General features: G+C 38.5%; 1 protein-coding gene across 1 annotated transcript in view; it reads left to right on the forward strand.

Annotated features, from left to right (window-relative positions):
• The window catches only part of SLC15A5 (solute carrier family 15 member 5), a 93,065-nt gene that overhangs the window by 57,842 nt on the left and 14,748 nt on the right, over positions 1–20,475 (forward strand). The window lies entirely within an intron of this gene.

Raw genomic sequence — 20,475 nt, forward strand, 5'->3', positions numbered from 1 at the left:
GCTTATTGTTCTCTCCTTTCAAAAAATGCATTTTAAAATTGTAAACAAATATTCATATTCTTTACAAATAAATTTAATTTACTTACCTTCGAACTATGGAAAAAATAAATTCTATGAAAGAGAAACTCCTTTTAACACTAGGCATCCATTCAAAACATATTTATGAGGATCCACTCTGTTCCAGATACCATATTAGGTACTAGAGATACCATGCCAAGAAAATTAACTTCCAGATCCTCACAAAATTTCCAAGGGTGTAGGGAAGCAATAAAATTGAGTAATAAATTAAATGATAGATATAGTAGAGTTTAAGGAACAAATCTACAGTCTTTGCTAAGATCGAACCCTGTTCTTAGTTAACTGAGAAAGTTAAGCCAAAGTATGTAATGAGTAATTACCATGTGCCAGGCTCTACGTTATTAATACTTGGAATTATGTGAGACATGGTTCCAGTTCTTAAGAGCTCACATTCAAATTGTCATAACTAAGTGTGAACAACAGAATTTGTTGACATCTCTGATGATCAGAGTCTTTAAATGTAAACAAAGCCTAGAACACTGATATTAGGATTTTATAAGATAGCTTGGAAAAATCTTACCAATACCTCTACCTAAACATCTCTTGACAAGCTGGCTATAAATGTGGAGATTCCCCACAGACTCCCCCTCAGAACTGATAATTTGCTAGGAAGCACAATACTTGTGATTACAGCTTTATTATAGCAAAAAAGTACAAATCGGAATGAGATAAAGGCAGAGATGCATAAAACAAGGTCTAGGAGGGTTCCAGAAACAAAGCTTGTTTCATCCTCAGAGATGTGGTACCCAAATGGCATCAGTGTGACAGTGTCACAGCAGTGTGACAATACACAGAGCACTGTCACCCAGCAGAGCTTGCCTGAGCTTCAGTATGCAGAGTTTTTATTGAGGTAGGGGCTTCCCTGGTATCTCAGACCGTAAAGAATCTGCCTGCAATGCAGGAAGACCCAGGTTCAATCCCTGGGTCCAGAAGATGCCCTGGAGAAGAGAATGGCTACCCACTCTAGTATTCTTGCCTAGAGAGTCCCATGAACAGAGGAGCTTGGCGGGCTACAGTCCTTGGGTTCACAAAGAGCTGGACACGACTGAGCGACTAACACTTCTGTCTCATGTGGGCAGGATTGACTGAACCATTGGCCATGTAGTTGAACTGGGCTGATACCCACTCTGTGGCTCAAAATACCAACCCTCTAACCCTGTGGTTGGTCTTCCAGGCTTGCCAGCTCCCATTCTGAGTCAGGCCATTAAGAAAAACCATCAGGTGGGGCTTAATGAGCCAACCATGAATAACAGAGACACTTCAGTCCCTTGGGAAATTCAGAGATTTTAGTTTACCTCCCAGGAACCAGGAAGAAAGGCTAGACAATTTTCTTATTACGCACAACTGTTCTTGCAAATATATTTTACTGAAAATCTATTTTTACTGAGAATCTGCACAGTATGATAGGATCTGCTATATAACATCACTGGGTCTATTACCACAATTGTATAAAGTTGACAAAGCATCTGCTCTCTAGTTGTAGTGGGCAGGCTTCTCATTGCAGTGGCTTCTCTCATTGCAGTGGCTTCTCTCCTTGCGGAGCACGGGCTCTAGGGTGCATGGGCTTCAGTAGCTGCAGCACGTGGGCTCAGTAGTTGTGGCCTCCTGGCTCTAAGCTCAGACTCAATAGCAGTGGCACATGGGCTTAGGTGCTCTGCAGCACGTGACATCTTCCCGGATCATGGATGGAACCACTTTTCCTGCATTGGCAGGCTGATTCTTTACCACTGAGCCACCATGAAAGCCCAAGAGTTTATACAGTTTTGGCAGAGTTTGGTGCTCATTAAAGGAGGTCTACCAAGAACACACAGTGAGTACATCTTAGCATCATGCAATGTGAGGCAGAGGGGAGGAGCAGTCTCTAAACTTATATTGAAAAGAACATCATTTAAATTACTGCTAATTGATTTAATTTACTTCTTTAAAATGTTTTTCTATTCATACTAGTACTGTATTACATCAAGTCATATCCTAATCAGTTCCGTTCAGTTCAATCGCTCAGCCGTGTCCAACTCTTTGCAACCCCATGGATCGCAGCACACCAGGCCTCCCTGTCCATCACCAACTCCCGGAGTTCACTCAGACTCACGTCCATCGAGTCAGTGATGCTATACAGCCATCTCATCCTCTGTCATCCCCTTCTCCTCCTGCCCCCAATCCCTCCCAGCATCAGAGTCTTTTCCAATGAGTCATCTTTTCACATGAGGTGGCCAAAGTACTGGAGCTTCAGCTTTAGCATCATTCCTTCCAAAGAAATCCCAGGGTTGATCTCCTTCAGAATGGACTGGTCGGATCTCCTTGCAGTCCAAGGGACTCTCAAGAGTCTTCTCCAACACCACAGTTCCAAAGCATCTAGAATCTTGCAATTGGTTGTCACTGTTGAGGTCATCTAATCTAACACTGTACCCAAAACTAGAAGATGCACAATCTTCTTCTAGTACCCAGGAAATGTTCTCTACTTTGAGAAGTAGCCCAACTGTTGATAAATATATTTCCCAGAATAAACCTACTTTTTCTGTCCACATAGCAACTCTTCAAAACATTCAATAAATATTTGGGGCAATAATGTGCAATGTTAAGAGAGTAGGTTCTATAGTCGAACTCCAAGGATTCCAACCCAGGTAGTCTAGCTCTGTGTCTTCAGTTTTCATGTCAATAGCAACAATAAATAATTCATTATGTTGCTTAGAGGATTAAGTAGTTAATATGCATAATAAGTATTCAATAAAGATAGCTATTTTGACCCCCTTCTAATATAGAGACAAACCACTCCAATTTTTTTCATAGTACATGATTCCTTGATTTTTCATTATCAAAACCCCTCTATCTTGATGGATAGATAACAATTTGTCAGTATCGTTCTTAAAATATGGTTTCCAGACTCAGTCACAAGGCTCAAAATGGGTACATCCAAGATAGATACGTTACTTTTATCAACCTTCTCAGTCTCTCTCTCTCGGCATTTTTAATAGACACCAACGGAGATTGTGGTTACTTTTTCAGTAGCTGCATCATACCTATGTTCAATTAAAACCTGAGGCTTCTTTTTTTATTTTTAGCAGTTTCTCTCAGTTCAGTTCCAATCATCTTATCACAATTTCGTTGTCTAATTAAATGCAGGACTTTATCTCTTATCCTTAATAAATGTCAGCCCATCGTTCTAAATAACGGACAGTTTAAAAACTTGATTCTGTCATCTGGTGAATTACGGGTCTTTACTTCTTTACCAGCTTTGTGTCACTGGCAAATTTAGTAAGCAAGTTTCTAGACTTCTTTCAGGTACTTGATAAAATTGTTGAATTGGACAGGACCAAAAGCAGAGCCTTGTGGAAAATTCCTAGAGACCTCGCTGTAAGTTAATGGTAATCAACTAGTCCTCTCCTTTTGGATATAATCACCTGCCTCTTCACCTAGTTACTATCATTGAGCCCACACGATTCTCCATCATTCCCAGAATGACATCACAGGAGACTTTTGTCAAATAGTTTTTTTCTGGGAGTAGATATATCTGAGTTTGTGACAGTCACTTTAGCCATCAGATTAGCATTCATCAAGAAAGGCAATGAAGTTCATTTAGATGATTTGATTTTAGTGACCCTAAACTGGCTTATGGTGACTAATTAGGGCCTCTAAAAGAGAGTGATCCTTAGACTATCTGCATGATTTCAGGTAGGCCACCATCTCGTTAAGAATGCTTAAAAAAAGGAAATGCTGCAGTTCACTGTTCTCAGAGATGATGAGAAGATAAAGTTCAATAATATATTTGAGCATTTTAATGTTAGAGATTATTTTAAATATAGAATAAAGCCATAGTGGCCCATTCAGTTAGAAAGATCAGTCTGTTTAATCAAACAGCCAGACCAATTTCTTTGACAGAACTGAGCATCATGAAAAAGAACTCTATAGCTCTATGTTTAAGCATCCCACAAGCCTCCACATTCCATTTAGCATATAGGATATTTTAAATCTTTAAGGATTCATGTCAGCAGAGCATGTGTGTATGTGAGTGTGTGTGTGTGAGTGTTAGCGTATGATTGGAAAAGATGATCAGTTATCACAGTCTCCAAGCTGCATTAGTCATTTTTAGCACCATGATGGAGAATGGTGTGAATGCGGTAAATTCAAAAGATTTCTCAAAACTTGACGGTGCAGACAGATAGCTGTTAGAGTGACATTTTCAGTACAAGTGAGAAAACTGATGCTTCTGGGATCTCTAACTCTAAGTGCCTTAAAGGAGAAGATACAAGACTAAACCCATCCTCCTACACTAATCATTTCAGGAATAGTTTATCTAAAAGTAGCAATGCTAATAAAAAGGGAGTGAAGAAGTCAGTCAAACTGCTTATTTCGACTCTGTGCCATTAGCAACCAGATCAATTTTCTCACATGCGTGAGCACAAGCTTACCTTCTGACAAAAATAACAAAATGGGAATTCAGTGAAAAGTGACATCTTAGTTACGGACGTGGAGGTGATTGAAAGATCCAAAGCAGAATGTCTCAAAGAAAAAAAGGATAATTGGGCAGAATCAAGAGGTCAAGGTATACATCTTCCTGTCCCGTTAGCCCTTCCTTTTCAGAGTTCAGCAAAGGGGCAGAACACGTAGCAGTTTAACGCCCATCAAGAGCCATTTTAAAATAAAACTGTGATCTTTTAAAATTCTCATTTAAATATCTCTGATGATTGAGACCACTGACAGCCTTGTCGGCATGAATCACTGGGTTGTTCTTGAAATGGGAATTTGCAGTTGCAGTAAACTTCAAAGAAGAAAATATTTATGCATCTGGAAAGCAATTCAGCTGGATTTCACAGGTCCACGCCTATTTTCTTGGAGATGGGTTTCTTCAAACTCAGGTCAGTGCCTAAGGTCCGACTTCATATGGGTATTGAAATGATAGACCCAGAGGGGAAAAGTGGCTCGCTACCCAGGATTCACCTATGTTGTTGTTATTCAGTCGCTAAGTCGTGTCCAACTGTTGCCTGCCAGGCTCCTCTGTCCCTGGGATTTTCTAGGGAAGAATGCTGGAGTGGGCTGTCATTTCCTTCTCAGGGGATCTTCCTGACCCAGGGATTGAACCTGTGCCCCTTGCATCTCCTGCATTGGCAGGCGGATTCTTTACCACTAGCGCCACCTGGGAAGCCGGGCCATATTCTACATTTGATTGTCAAGTAGTTTAGTGCCCCCATTCCCATGCATCCATGGCAGGCCCCCAGTGCTTCACGAGCAAACCCTGCTCTTCTTTCTCAGTCAGAATCAGGTGCAGAGACCCCCTCATCCAATGGGATTATATGTTCCAGAAACAATTTATTCTACATCCTCAACGTTTGGCTCCACAGAGACCCTCGGCATTGCCCCGAGACCTTAAGTTTTCACAACAGTATCAGGTCAAAGCTCAAAATACCTTTCCAACATGGACAGCAAGTATCCAGTGCTGCTGGCTCATGAGAGGTAGAAAGGGCAGAATTTGGAGTCAGAGCACTTGAATTCAAACTCAACTCTGCCCTTAATAAGCTGTGAAGTTTTTAGCTCTAGGGGTTCAGAACAGGTCTTCCCAAGATGAGTTCCTTTGGCATGTGGATTATTTTGAGTGAAAGGCAGTGGGGACCCTACTGCCTCTCCCTTAGATTCATTGAAAAAATTTAAATTGGAAAGTTTTCCCCAGAAAAAAATGAGTTTTCATCAGAGATACACTTTATCTAAGATGGCAGGGCAAACATCTAATTACCAAACGTCTGTATTTATCTAGGCCTATGTGCTCAGTCGGTCAGTTGTGTCAACTTTTTGCAACCCTCTAGATTCCAGTGTTCTTGCCTGGAGAATCCCAGGGATGGCGGAGCCTGGTGGGCCATCTATGGGATTGCACAGAGTCAGACACGACTGACATGACTTAGCAGCAGCAGCAGCAGACTTCAGCCCACCAGACTTCTCTGTCCATGGGATTCTCCAGGCAAAAATACTGGCATGGGTAGCCATTCCCTTCTCCAGGGGATCTTCCTGACCCAGGGATCAAACCCACAGCTCCCACAATGGCAGGCAGGTTCTTTACCATCAAGCCACCTAGGAAGCCACAAGGTTCTTACACTATTATGTTATTATATTTATCTATATGGCAGGGCAGACATCTAGTTATCAAACATCTGCTGTCTTTCTTATCATCCTATGAATGACCCTCCTTTCTTGGAAGCTCCAGGTCCCTACCCCATTTCTTACATCATGATGGCATGTATTCCTCATTGTATCTTTCTCTCTTTGAACCTGTCATGTGGGGGGAGGTCCTTGTAAGTACAAGATTCAATTTTATTTTCTCCTGTCAATCTGTCTCAGGTCAGTTTCATTCTTAGACCAGCCAGAAGAACCTAAAGGGACAGAAGAAAGGATTTTGCAACCCTGACTGCGCATTACTTAATTTTTCTGAGTCTCAATTCCTCCTTCTGTAAATGGTGTCACTAACAACTTCCAAGATATCTTGGACGACCAGAGGAAATAGATATAAAGCACCAAATCAGTAAAGCACACAAAAAATAATGATTTGTGTTGTTGGGGTGGTTGTTATTGTAATTTGAATGGGATCTCAACATTTTCCAAGTGGGCTAGGATTATCATGGATATGATGTTCCAGTTTGGCACTTATATAATTCTTCAGGAATATGTTCCATAAATGCAGAGCACAGGTGTCCTAGTCAGCTTCAATTCTAGGACTGGATTGGGATGAGATGAAATAAAGCTATGTTCTGAGATTTTTCTTGGCCCTCTTGGACCCATGTCATTAGTGGTACACCCTTTGCAAGGCAAACTTACACATCTAGATAGAGTTAGACACACATCTGTGCTCCTCCCTGCAGTGTTGAAGTTGGCTCTAGAAAGATGAATGGATTTTGCCTTGGTAAGCATAAGGGTGAAGAATTTCTGGTAGAGAGAATATATAACAAGTGAAAGTGTTAGTCGCTCAGTCATGTCCAACTCCTTTTGATCCCATGGACAATAGCCTGCCAAGCTCCTCTGTCCATGGAATTCTCCAAGCAAGAGTACTTGAATGGGTAGCCACATCTTTCTCCAAGGGATCTTCTCGACCCAGGGATCAAACCCACATCTCTTGCACTGGTGTATACTTACCACTGAACCACCAGGGAAGCAGGCATATATCAAAGCCTAGAAGTAAGGAGTCACCTGGTGCATCAGAGGAACTCAGAAAAGATCAGTAGCCTGAAAATATTCAGGAAGAATCACGTGAAGTCAGGTCAAGGAAGTAGGAGTAAAATCATGCAGGAACTGTGGCTTACAGATATTTTTTAAAAAGCTGTGTGTAATATATATGGAATCTAGAAAAATGATATTGATGAACCCATTTACAGGGCAGAAATAGAGACACATAGAAACAGATAGAGACATAGAAAATGGTCTTGTGAACACAGAGGGGAAGGATAGGGTGGGACCAATTGAGAGTGTAGCATTGACATATATACACTACCATGTGTAAAACGGATAGTGGGAAGCTGATGTACAGCTCAGGGAGCTCAGCTCAGTGCTCTGTGATGACCTACAGGGATGGGATGGGGTGGGTGGGAGGGAGGCTTAAGAGGGAGGGGATCTATGTATACTTATGACTGATTCATGTTGTTGTACAGCAGAAACCAACACAACATTGTAAAACAGTTTCCCTCTAATTTTAAAAAACCTATATGCAATAAGAATGTATAAAGGCACTAAGCAAGTCACACCTCTTTGTGTTTTAAGATCACTGCGGATGCAGCGTAATTTGAAAAGGAAAGAAGAATGGCTTGGGAGAAGCAGGATGTGTTCAACTGAAGTAAAACTCAGGCAAGTCTAGTAATGATGAACTAGTGACAAAGTAGGCAGATGGAGAGAAATGGATGAATGTGAGCTTGATTTTAGAGGTAGGGTAGTGAAGTTTTTGAGTTAGGAGGTGGTAGCATGTAGAAGTGGGGTCAAGGAAGTGGTCCAGATTCTGCCAAAAGATAACTGGGTGGGCAAAGATTCTATTCACCAAATGGAGAACGTTAGAAGACAGATAGGTTGAAAAACTTATCACCTTTAACACATTAAGTTTGACCTATCTATGAGACATCCAAAGGGAAATACCTGGAGCTCAGAAAAAGGGTTAGATATATAAATATGACAATCTGTGGCACAAAAATAGCATTTGAATCCAAGGAAGTGAATACTCTAGTGTGAGTATTAAGAATGAGAAGAGAAGGAGAGAAGGACCTAGATATTAGAGGTTGGGTGGAGGAGAAATGGCTGGCTAGAGAAGGAAGAGGACAGCCAGAGAGGTAGGGGGAAATACATGCTTTCCTGCATGGATGTGTATGTGCGTGCATGTGTGTTTGCGTGCTGTGTGTTCACTGAAAATAGGAAATAGTAAGTTGTGTTAAATGCTACTGTGAGATCTGAAACTATCACCACATTGATAATCGGCTATACTCCAATACAAAATAAAATGTCTAACAAAAAACAAGGATCAGTAAGAAATGAAAAAGAAAATTCTAAAGATGCTCTGAGGGTGAAATAGCTCAAACAAGTACTGTAAGGAATGGTCAAAGAAGAAGAAATAGCAAGTATAAAACTCAGAAAATTCATCAATCTTTTAGTTTCAGAAATGCTGCTCAGTGATGAAGTAAATGAAGTCAGATATTAAATATGATGATTAAATATGATGAAGTAAATGAAGCCAGATATTAAATATCTGTATAGAACACATTTCTATTTAACAGCAGCAAAATAGACATTAACATCATTTGATAATGAGCAGTCCTTTCCCTTATATTCCCTGTATTTTATATAAACAATATATGTTTATATATAAAAAAATGCTACTGTAAGATCAAATAATAGAATGAAGAATGGAAAGTATCCTTAGATTTGCAACATTATAATCCTTAATAACTGTAACAAGAGTCATTTCAGCAGTGAAAAGGGAAATAAAACCAGGATATAGAAGCATCACATTTAAAACAACTCTTTTTTTTTTTTTTTTTCACTTTACAATATTGCATTGGTTCTGCCACACATCAACATGAATCCACCATGGGTGTACACGTGTTCCCCATCCTGAACCCCCCTCCCACCTCCCTCCCCGTACCACCCCTCCAGGTCATCCCAGTGCACCAGCCCCAAGGATCCTGTATTGAACCTGGACTGGTGATTCGTTTCTTATATGATATTATACATGTTTCCACGCCATTCCCCCAAATCATCCCACCCTCTCCCTCTCCCACAGAGTCCAAAAGGCTGTTCTATACATCTGTGTCTCTTTTGAAGAACTTTCTCTGAATATTTAAAAAATAAAGTGGTGGCTGGAGGAAGCTGTGGGTAGATTTGCCAACTTTAGCAGATAAAAATACAAGACACCCAATTACATCTGAATTTCAAGTAAACTAAATTTTTTTATAATAAATATATCCCGTGCAATAATATGGATGTACTTTGCATAAATTATACTTTATAAAGTTACCAGTGCAATATTCAGGACATGCTCCTTCTAAAAAAATATTTCAAGGTTGTTCTTAAAATCAGATTTAACTATGGGTCCTGTGTTTTATCTGGGAAACTGAGATGTGAGTTCAAGATACATTTTTTTTAATCTTGAAAGATACTTGAGCATGTTTAACTGATGAAAATATCTGGTACAAGTGGAGAAATTAAAAATGCAAGAGAATGGGGGAGAATGGATACACGTATGCGTGTGGCTGAGTCTCTTTGTTGTGCATCTGAAATTATCAGAACATTATCAATGGGCTATACTCCAATAAAAAATAAAAAGTTTTTTAAAAAGAAAGAAATACATGTAAGCAAAAAAAAAAAAAAAATGCAAGAAAGAAAGGGAGATTGACTTCTTATCAGAGGGTAGCTATTTCTTTCCTCTACTGAAATAGCAGAAAGGAGAGTGGGTGTGCAGGTGCAAGCAGATGTATAGTTCTCGTATTAGAAATATACTGGAGTCTTCCTTTCAAGGGTCCCAACTTTCTTCATAAAGTAGGCAGCAAACCATTCATGAGAGCAAAAAGGAAACAGGATGAGAATAAAGAATAAGAAGAATGGGAGATAGGAGAATGTTATTTCGAGAGCTAGAAAAGATGATTTAGAAGAGAAGTGCTGGACTTCCCTGGTGGTCCAGTGGTTAAGAAGCTGCCTGCCAGTGCAGGGGACACAGGCTCAGTCCCTGGTCCGGGCAGATTCCACATGCCGCAGGGCATCTAAGTCCACGCACCACAATCACTGAGCCCATGTGCCTAGAACCCGCGCTCTGCAACAAGAGACACCACCACAATGAGAAGCCCATGCACCACAACTAGAGAAAGTCCGTGTGCGTCAAAGACCCAGCACAGCCAAAAGTAAATAAATAAAAAGAAGAAGAAAAGTGTTAAGATGGGCCGTAGTGTTGAAGGTGTAGTTGACACTGGTGATCATGAAGGGCGATTTCAAACCACCTAAAGCATGATTCTACCCAGTAATATTCAGGTGCTCAAGGCAGTCATGAGACTGTCCAGTAGATTTTTAAATGGTCTAAAGATCACAAGACACAGGGAGAAAGGCACAAACTCTATTCATGACTTTAAGTACTCTGGGGGTAAATCTTATAGGCTATTTTCTCATAAATATGCAAAAAAGTGAGAAAGCTTTCTTCTCAAATTCTGAAATTAATGTCTGCACCATTAGCTAATTGAAGCTGCAAATGAGTGAACAGACTGTACAAGCAGGCAGATTTGGGACAAAAATCAGTTCCTGCTATAGCCATGATGTTATTTAAATTCAATATTTCACTCTTTGAAATAGCTCCACTTAGAGATGGATTTATTAAATCAGTCCACAAAAACATATTAGGTTCCTACTATGTGCAAGTACTGGCTAGATACTGAATTAATAATACCGAGGCTGATGTTTAATTAACAAGAAGAATCTTATAGAAATATTTGACACTCAAATTAATATCAGATATATTCATTTGACTAATGCTATTACAATTACAGTTCATTGCTAATGGCATTATCGGGCTATTATCACAAAGCATTACCTCTCTTCTAAAACTCATTTCCATGATAATTCATTGAAATCATCATGAGAACACACTATCTTGATGGGTTTTTACCTCCCAATGCTCTTCAAAAGAATGAACTCACCCTTCTAAGAAAGCTTGTTATCCCAAATAGTACCCAGGCCCATTCTCCTGCAGTTCAAGTGAACAATGCATACAGATTTCTCTACAGTTTTGAAAGACACTGTGTCCCTTCCTGGAAACAGCAAGCTGATTTCATTTTTATCCACAATTCCCAAGAAGTAGAAATGCAAATTTAAGTCTCCATGCAGACATTGTTATGAGAAAAAAGTACTGAGCATGTGTAGATTCAGGACCAAACTCCAACCACCCCTTCATTCAACAAATACTTATTCTATCTCCTTTACATGACTTTAGGCAAACAGTTCAGCCTCTCCGTGCCTGTTTCCTTGTCTGTAAATTGAGGGTAATAATAATTTGAGTAGTTATTAGCTAAATATGAAAAAAGTGGTAGAAAAGCCAAAGTTAGAATATAGTTGTTAGATATTATTTCCTTCAGGTATCATGAAAATTAATGTGTTTTAAAAATTAACTCAGGTAGGAGAGCTATGAATCTCAAATGAAGCATTTAAATCAGGTTACTGAAAGGAGGAAGGAAAGAAATTAACATTTATTAAGTGTCAGTTATATGCAGACCTTGCTACATGCATTTCACAAGGATATTATTTCATTAAATCTTCACAACAATTCTTTGGGGGTAGGTATTTGTAGCCCCATCACGGATAAGAAGGAAATGAGCTCAGAAAGCTATACAAGTTGCCCAAATCCTATAGCGGTGGATTCCTGATTGGAAAGCTCTTTTTACTGCATAGGCTTTATTTCTCGAGATGCAGAAGCACATACACCCTGGAGAATGATGGCTACATCTTTTTAATTGCCTACTTCTTGGCTCCAGAGCCAAAAGCAGACAGTGAAGTGATAGATGTGCCTAAAATAAAGTAAGGTGTAAAACCCATTTCAGTTTTGCCTCAACCATTTTGGATATTTGCTAAACCATTTCCCTTATAAAATAACTTAAAAAAAAAATCTAACAAAGTTTGAAGGAAATAATTGCTCCCTGTGCCCAACTGAAGTCCTTGAAAATTTTCAAAAGGCACATTTTAAGGTTTTTGACTTTTCAGTTCAGTTCAGTTCAGTCTCTCAGTTGTGTCCAACTCTTTGCGCTCCCATGAGTTGACAGCACACCAGGCCTCCCTGTCCATCACCAACTCCCAGAATCTACCCAAACCCATGTCCATCAAGTCGGTGATGCCATTCAGCCATCTCATCCTCTGTCGTCCCCTTCTCCTCCTGCCCTCAATCTTTCCCAGCAACAGGGTCTTTTCAAATGAGTCAACTCTTCGCAATCAGGTGGCCAAAGTATTGGAGTTTCAGCTTCAACATCAGTCCTTCCAATGAACACCCAGGACTGAGCTTCTGATCTTTTGACTTTTAAATAAAGATAAAAATAAACAAATAGGACCGAATCAAACTTACAAGCTTTTGCACACCCAGAGGAAACCCTAAACAAAATGAAAATACAACCTACAGAATGGGAGAAGATATTTGCAAATGATATGATGGACAAGGGCTTAATTTCCAAAATATACAAACAGTTCATACAACTCAACAACAACAAAATAAACAACCCTATCCAAAATTGGGCAGGAGATCTAAATAGACATTTCTCCAAAGAAGATATACAGATGGCCAATAGTTACTTGAAAAGATGCTCAACACTGCTAATTGTTAGAGAGACGCAAATCAAAACTACCATGAAGTACCACCTCACACCAGTCAGAACGGCCATCATTAAAAAGTCCACAAATAATAAATGCTGGAGGCAGGGTAGAGAAAAGGGAACCCTCCTGCACTGTTGATGGGAACGTTAGTTGGTGCAGCCACTATGGAAAACAGTGTGAAGGTTTCTCAGAAAACTAAAAATAAAATTGCCACATGATCCAGCGATCCCACTCCTGGATACATACCCAGACAAAACTGTAATTCAAAAAGATAGATGTGCCCCTATGTCCATAGCAACGCTGTTCACAATAGCCAAGACACGGAAACAACCTAAATGTTCATTGACAGATGAATGGATAAAGAAGATATATATACACAATGAAATATTGTGTGTCATGTCTGACTCTTTGTGACCACATGGACTGTAGCCCACCACGTTCCTCTGTCCATGGAATTCTCCAGGCAAGAATGCTGGAGTGGGTTCCCTTGCCGTTCCCTTCTCGAGGGGATCTTCCTGACCCAAGTATCGAACCCAAGTCTCCTGCATTGCAGGTGGATTCTTACCATCTGAGGCACCAGGGAAGCTGGCAGTAATTACTGAACATCTGTGTGTGATAGAATGAAATATTACTTAGTCATAAAAAAGAATGAAATAATGCCATTTGGAACATTGGAACATAGTATGATAATAGAGATTATCATGCTAAGTGAAGTAAGTCAGAAACAAAGATAAATGCCATATAATATAGGAGATCCAACCTGTCCATCCTGAAGGAGATCAGCCCTGGGATTTCTTTGGAAGTAATGATGCTAAAGCTGAAACTCTAGTACTTTGGCCACCTCATGCAAAGAGTTGACTCATTGGAAAAGACTCTGATGCTGGGAGGGATTAGGGGCAGGAGGAGAAGGGGACGCCAGAGGATGAGATGGCTGGATGGTATCACGGACTTGATGGACGTGAGTCTGAGTGAACTCCGGGAGTTGGTGATGGACAGGGAGGCCTGGTGTGCTGCGATTCATGGGGTCGCAAAGAGTCGGACACGAATGAGCGACTGAACTGAACTGAACTGAATGTCACTTATATGGAATCTGAAATATGACACAAATGGGTCTATGAAACAGAAACAGAATCACAGACATAGAGAACAGACCTCGGTTGCCAAGGAGGAGAGGGCATAGGGGAGGGATAGAGTGGGAGACTGGGGTTAGCAGATGTAGGCTTTTATATGTGGAATGGGTAAGCAGCAAGTCCTGTTGTATGGCACAGAGAACTATGTTCAATATCCTATGATAAATCATAATGACAAAGAATATTTTAAAAACAGTGAATATTTATATGTACAACTGAGTCATTTTGCTGTACATAGGTAATAAACACAACATTGTAAATCAACTATACTTCAATAAAAAATTTTAAATATTTTCACAGCTCCATAACATTCAGAATGAAATGTTAGTAAAAAGAGAAAATACTACCTCTTCCTCCAAAAAGAGATAGTTGAAATCTGCCTTAAATCAAAAACAATATGCTTGTCATAACTGAAATATGCCTGGAATCAAAACAATATGCTTATCATTATATATATATATGCATTATATGTAGTGTGTGTTGTACTGCAGAAACCAACACAAAATTGTAAGCTATTTTCCACCAATTAAAAAATAAATAAAATTTTAAAAAAACACCCAATATATTTTAGCACTTAAAATAATGTCATGTATACCTGAGGCATTGGGTAAATCTAGGATTTCAATACAGAATATAGTGAAATGTCACTGAAGGGTTCAGACTCGACTGGTTATTGTTACTTGGGGTATTATAATTTCCAAAATAAAATCTTAGGATAGGTTCATAAATAGCACATAGCTTGCAACTTACAATATTGAGGCTGTCATCCAGACTTTGCTGAAAAAGAGTTGATTGTAGTGGAAAACCAGCCATTTTTGGTCTTTTATAATAAATCAGAAATAATTTTTAGAAGTCAAATATCCTCAAAAGTATGTTTGATGAAGTGGTTTAAAAATATTTTTCTCCCATAAAGGTGCCCATATATGTTTTAAAATATTATTATTCTGCCATATATGATGAAATAAATTCAAAGTATAAAGGAATGGAGAAAAAGCTGTGGCCCATGGGCTCAGTAGTTGTGGTTCCCATGCTCTAGAGCACAGGCTTAATAGTTGAGGCACACAGGCTTAATTACTCCACAGCGTGTGGGATCTTCCTGGATCAGGGATCAAACCCATTTCTCTTGAATTGGCAGGCAAATCCTTTTCCACTGAGCCACCAGGGAAGCCCTATGGGTATTTATTTTAAACAAAGTAGTGCCTGAATTAATCCTGCTGAAAGCTCAATACACAAATTTGTATTAAGTACCTACCTTTCGTTCTTTCCTTAAAAATATTGAGAGATCGTCCCATGTCATATGAAATTCTTCTCTGAAAGAAAAAAGGAGTGCTTACTTTTAACAATTACTTGATACATTTTATTGCGTTGATGGGGATATATATTGATTTAATTTTAATATATATCATATACATGTATAATATATATTAATTTGCCTTTTACTTCTTAAGGAATGTTTAGACTTTTCCCATTTTCTAATGCTAATAAACATTACTAAGGTGTGCATGTTTTATATAATCTTAAAGTACATCAGGTAAGGATTGTCCCCTTAGAATAGAATCTTGGAAATATGATTGCTCTTTCAATGAAGTTAAATATTTTAAAGACTCTTGAGAAGTAAAGCCAAATTGTTTTCTAAAAGGCCAATCAATTATGCCACCAGTGTGGTAGGATAATACTTGTCTCAATGTATTAATTTCAGCCCTGAGCATATTACTATTTTAATCTTCATCAATCTGATTAGCAAAAAATTATATTCCATTGTTACTTTAATTTGTATTTTTAAGAACAGGAAATTGAAATTTTTAGTGTGATGAACATTGCTTTTTTTCTTCATAAAATGACATATCATATTCTTTGCCCATTTTTCTTTTAGTCTATCTGTGTTTTTTCTTATTGCTTTCCATGTTCTTTAAACTTTAGGGATATTATTATATCATTGCCATTTATTGCTAATATTTTCCCAGTTTTAACTAAACATTTCACTTTATAGATGAGTGTTTTACATGTGTTTTGTTGATATATATTAATAATCAAATCTATCAACCTTTTTCATTGTGATTAACTTCGTCACATTTATCTATGGTTACGGAATTTTGCATGCTCAGTCACTCCAGTCATGTCCAACTCTTTGCAACCCCATGGACTGTAGCCTGCCAGGCTCCTCTGTCCATGGGACTTTCCAGGCAAGAATAGTGGAGCTGGTTGCCATTTCTTACTCCAGAGGATGTGAACCCAACCTGGGTCTCCTGCATTGCAGGCAGATACTTTACCACTGAGCTACCAGGGGAACCCTATGGAATTCTAGTAGAACAGACTTATTCATGTGGACTTCATTTTTGTATTAAGTGAAGATAACACTTATTTGATTCAAATAAACAAGTTTCACAACATAATTTGATATATTTTGAGAAAAGTTAGTTAAACCAAAAATATTCCACAACTACAGGATAAATGAAATGAAACCAGTTAGTGATATGTACTTTAATATAGACTTAGTTCTCAGCTGGTCTTAGAATTGTTTCAAGGATGTCTTTCTGTCTTGTTCCTTTCCAATGCCTCTTGAGTTTAGCTTAGTATCACTCTCTTTTTAATTATACAGTTTTATGATATATAATGCATCCAGTGGCTCAATGGGTAAAGAACCTGCCTGCAAATTCAGGAGACATAGGAGATGCAGGTTCGATCCCTGGGTGAGGAAGATCCCCTGGAGGAGGAAATGGCAACCCACTCCAGTATTCTTGCCTGAAAAATCCCATGAACAGAGGAGCCTGACAGGCTACAGTCCATGGGATTGCAAAGATTTGGACCCGACTGAGCAACTAAGCATGCATGCATGCAGTGCATATCAGGTATTACTAATCATACTTCTTGTGGTGATTCATTTATAAAAATATAATAAATGTAAAAATTATATTCCCTATGGTTTATACCTCCATATGAATTTTGAAGGCATTTTATTAGTTTTACCCAAATCCTGTTATTTAAAAAAATAAGTAGAAGTCAATAGCAAATTTTAGTGGGGAAAGTTTTTATAATAGTTAGTGTTCCATCTAGGTGTGTAACATTTTTAATTTATTAGTGTTCAAAAATTCAGTTTAGTAAGATTTTTTTCTTGAGAAATCTGTATGCAGGCCAGGAAGCAACAGTTAGAACTGGACATGGAACAACAGACTGCTTCCAAATAGGAAAAGGAGTACATCAAGGCTGTATATCGTCACCCTGCTTATTTAACTTCTATGCAGAGTACATCATGAGAAACGCTGGACTGGAAGAAACACAAGTTGGAATCAAGATTGCCAGGAGAAATATCAATAACCTCAGATATGCAGATGATACCACCCTTATGGCAGAAAGTGAAGAGCAACTAAAGAGCCTCTTGATGAAAGTGAAAGAGGAGAGTGAAAAAGTTGGCTTAAAGCTCACCATTCAGAAAACTAAGATCATGGCATCTGGTCCCATCACTTCATGGGAAATAGATGGGGAAACAGTGGAAACAGTGTCAGACTTTATTTTTGGGGACTCCAAAATCACTGCAGATGGTGATTGCAGCCATGAAATTAAAAGACGTTTACTCCTTGGAAGAAAAGTTATGATCAACCTAGATAGCATAGTCAAAAGCAGAGACATTACTTTGCAGACTAAGGTCCGTCTAGTCAAGACTGTGGTTTTCCAGTAGTCATGTATGGATGTGAGAGTTGGACTGTGAAGAAGGCTGAGCGCCGAAGAATTGATGCTTTTGAACTGTGATGTTGGAGAAGACTCTTGAGAGTCCCTTGGACTGCAAGGAGATCCAACCAGTCCATTCTAAAGGAGATCAGCCCTGGGATTTCTTTGGAAGGAATGATGCTAATGCTGAAACTCCAGTACTTTGGCCACCTCATGCGAAGAGTTGACTCATTGGAGAAGATTCTGATGCTGGGAGGGATTGGGGGCAGGAGGAGAAGGAGACGACCAAGGATGAGATGGCTGGATGGCATCACTGACTCGATGGACGCGAGTCTGAGTGCTGCAATTCATGAGGTCGCAAAGAGTCAGACACAACTGAGCGACTGAACTGAACTGAAGATTTTTTTCTTTGCATATATCCTGAACATTTCTTAGAGTTATTGTTGGCATTTTATGCTCTTTTTCTTTTTGCTATTATGAACTGAATCATTTTCCCTCATTACAACTCACTGAGATAATCACTATTATATAGGGAGATTATTAATGTTTATGTCTTCATCTTGCATCTAACTTCTTAAACTTTCTTAGTAAATTTATGAAGGCATTTTAGTTGATCCTTTTAAGTTTACAGCTAAATTCTCTAATCTTAAGATAAATACAGTTTTCATCCTTATTTTCAATATTAACTCCTCTGCTTTGCATCCTCATCAGGACACAGAACTTCAGTGCAATGTTAATAACAGAATACAGTCACATTTTATCTTTCTCATGGCCTTAACAGGAATTTTTCTTAATTTTCTGTTAAGCATATTTATAGGTTTATAAAGAGAATCTAAAAGGATGTTATCATAAGAACATTTCTGTTTCTTGTTCTCTAAGATTTAAATGAAGCAGGCTAAATTTTATTGAATGCTTCCTAAGCAGTTCTTGAGATCACGTTTTGATTTTTCTTACTGCTCTTGACATTACAGTATATTTAATTAATAGACTTTTCAATATTAAATCATTTTAACTACATGGGATAAACAATCCTCAGTAGCATCAATACTTGATGATCTTTGGCTCTTTAAGATCCGGAGGAAAGACTCACTTCTTCCATGAAAATGAAAAGGTGCATTTAGACCTCATGTGTCTTTGAGGATCATTCTTTGCAATGTTTCTTTCCCTGCTATTTCTTGCCATTAAGATTTTTCATTTCTTCTAGGTCCTATTTTGGCAAATAGCGTTTTCTTAGATAATCATCCTGTTTCCAGAACATTGTTTGACACTAACCTAGCATACTCATAACTTAACACTGTTATATCGTCTGATTCATTTGTTGTATATTTTGATTGGATTTGTCAAGTTTTTTTGTTGTTGTTGTTACATTTTCCTGCAATGAATCAGCTCTTAGAACTGTTTAATATACTTTAAGATATTGACTTTCTATTCTATTTCCTTCCTCCTACTTTCCTTAGATTTATTTATTTTCTGATTTTCACGTTCAGTGTTTAATTCATATATGCTTATTCTTACTCTAAAAGTGAAAACAGTGTGCCTTTAAATGTCTCTTAATAGGATTTAACTCTCTATGCTTTAATTTGTAAATGCAATTTTCTCATTTTTTTATTTTCTAAATACATTGTGATTGTAAATTTCATTTCCTCTTTGACCAGCTAGTTATTTAGGAGCAGAATCTTCAATTTACAGGAATTTGGTTTGTCATTAATGTTACCTAAACTTCTATAAGTCCTCTAACATTTTTCTTTGTACTCAACAATATTGTAATCTTAATTAAACTCTTACCAATCATATTATTCCTTTTTATTGAAGTATAGTTGATTTACAGTATTGCATTAGTTTCAGGTGTACAGCAAAGTGCCAATTACATTATTCTAATTCTCTACATTATGTTCCTTTTTGCCTATTCTATCAAAAAAAAAAAAAGAATCAAACTGATGTAATCATTCAGCAGAATTATTTATCTGTTTTTTTATCTCTGCATTTCCAACAGATTTTGTTATATTTCATTACCTAAGAGATATTCATTGACATATCTGCAATATGAATTGAGCTTTTTATCAATATAAAAAGATCCTCGATGTCCCTTTGACATGGTTTTTCCTTTGAATTCAGTTTTTCCTGAAATTAGTTTTTTCTGCTATTTTATTTTTACATTTGCTGTATGCTGCTGCTGCTAAGTCGCTTCAGTCGTGTCCGACTCTGTGAAACCCCATAGACGGCAGCCCACCCGGGTCCCCCGTCCCTGGAATCCTCCCGGCAAGAACACTGGAGTGCTTGCCATTTCCTTCTCCTTTGCTGTACGAGTTTCTCATTTCATCATTATTATTTTAACCTTTGTCATTTTGTGTTGGGGTATTTTGTAAACAACAGCAATAATATGTATTATCATCACATTTCCTCCCTCATATGGATTTTTTTCTGTTTACTCATCTCAGTGAAAGTGAAAGTGTGTTAGTCACTCAGTTGTGTCCAACTCTTTGTGAACCCATGGACTGTAGCCCACCAGGCTCCTGTGTCCATGGCATTCTCCAGGCAAGAGTACTGGAGTGGGTTTCCATTTCCTTCTCCAGGGAATCTTCCCCACCCAGGTGTAGAAACTGGGTCTCCTGCATTGCAGGCAGAGTCTTTACCATCTGATTTACTGAGGAACAGATTTACTGAGGAAAGCTCAAGGAACAGATTAACTGAGAGGCAGTATCTACTAACTGAAAATGTATATGGATTTCCTTACCTCCAGTCACATTCCCAGGTGGCGCTAGTGATAATGAACCTGCCTGCCAGTGCAGGAGACGTGAGAGACACG

This window comes from Budorcas taxicolor, chromosome 5 (genome assembly GCF_023091745.1).
Source record: "Budorcas taxicolor isolate Tak-1 chromosome 5, Takin1.1, whole genome shotgun sequence".
Lineage (NCBI taxonomy): Eukaryota > Metazoa > Chordata > Mammalia > Artiodactyla > Bovidae > Budorcas > Budorcas taxicolor.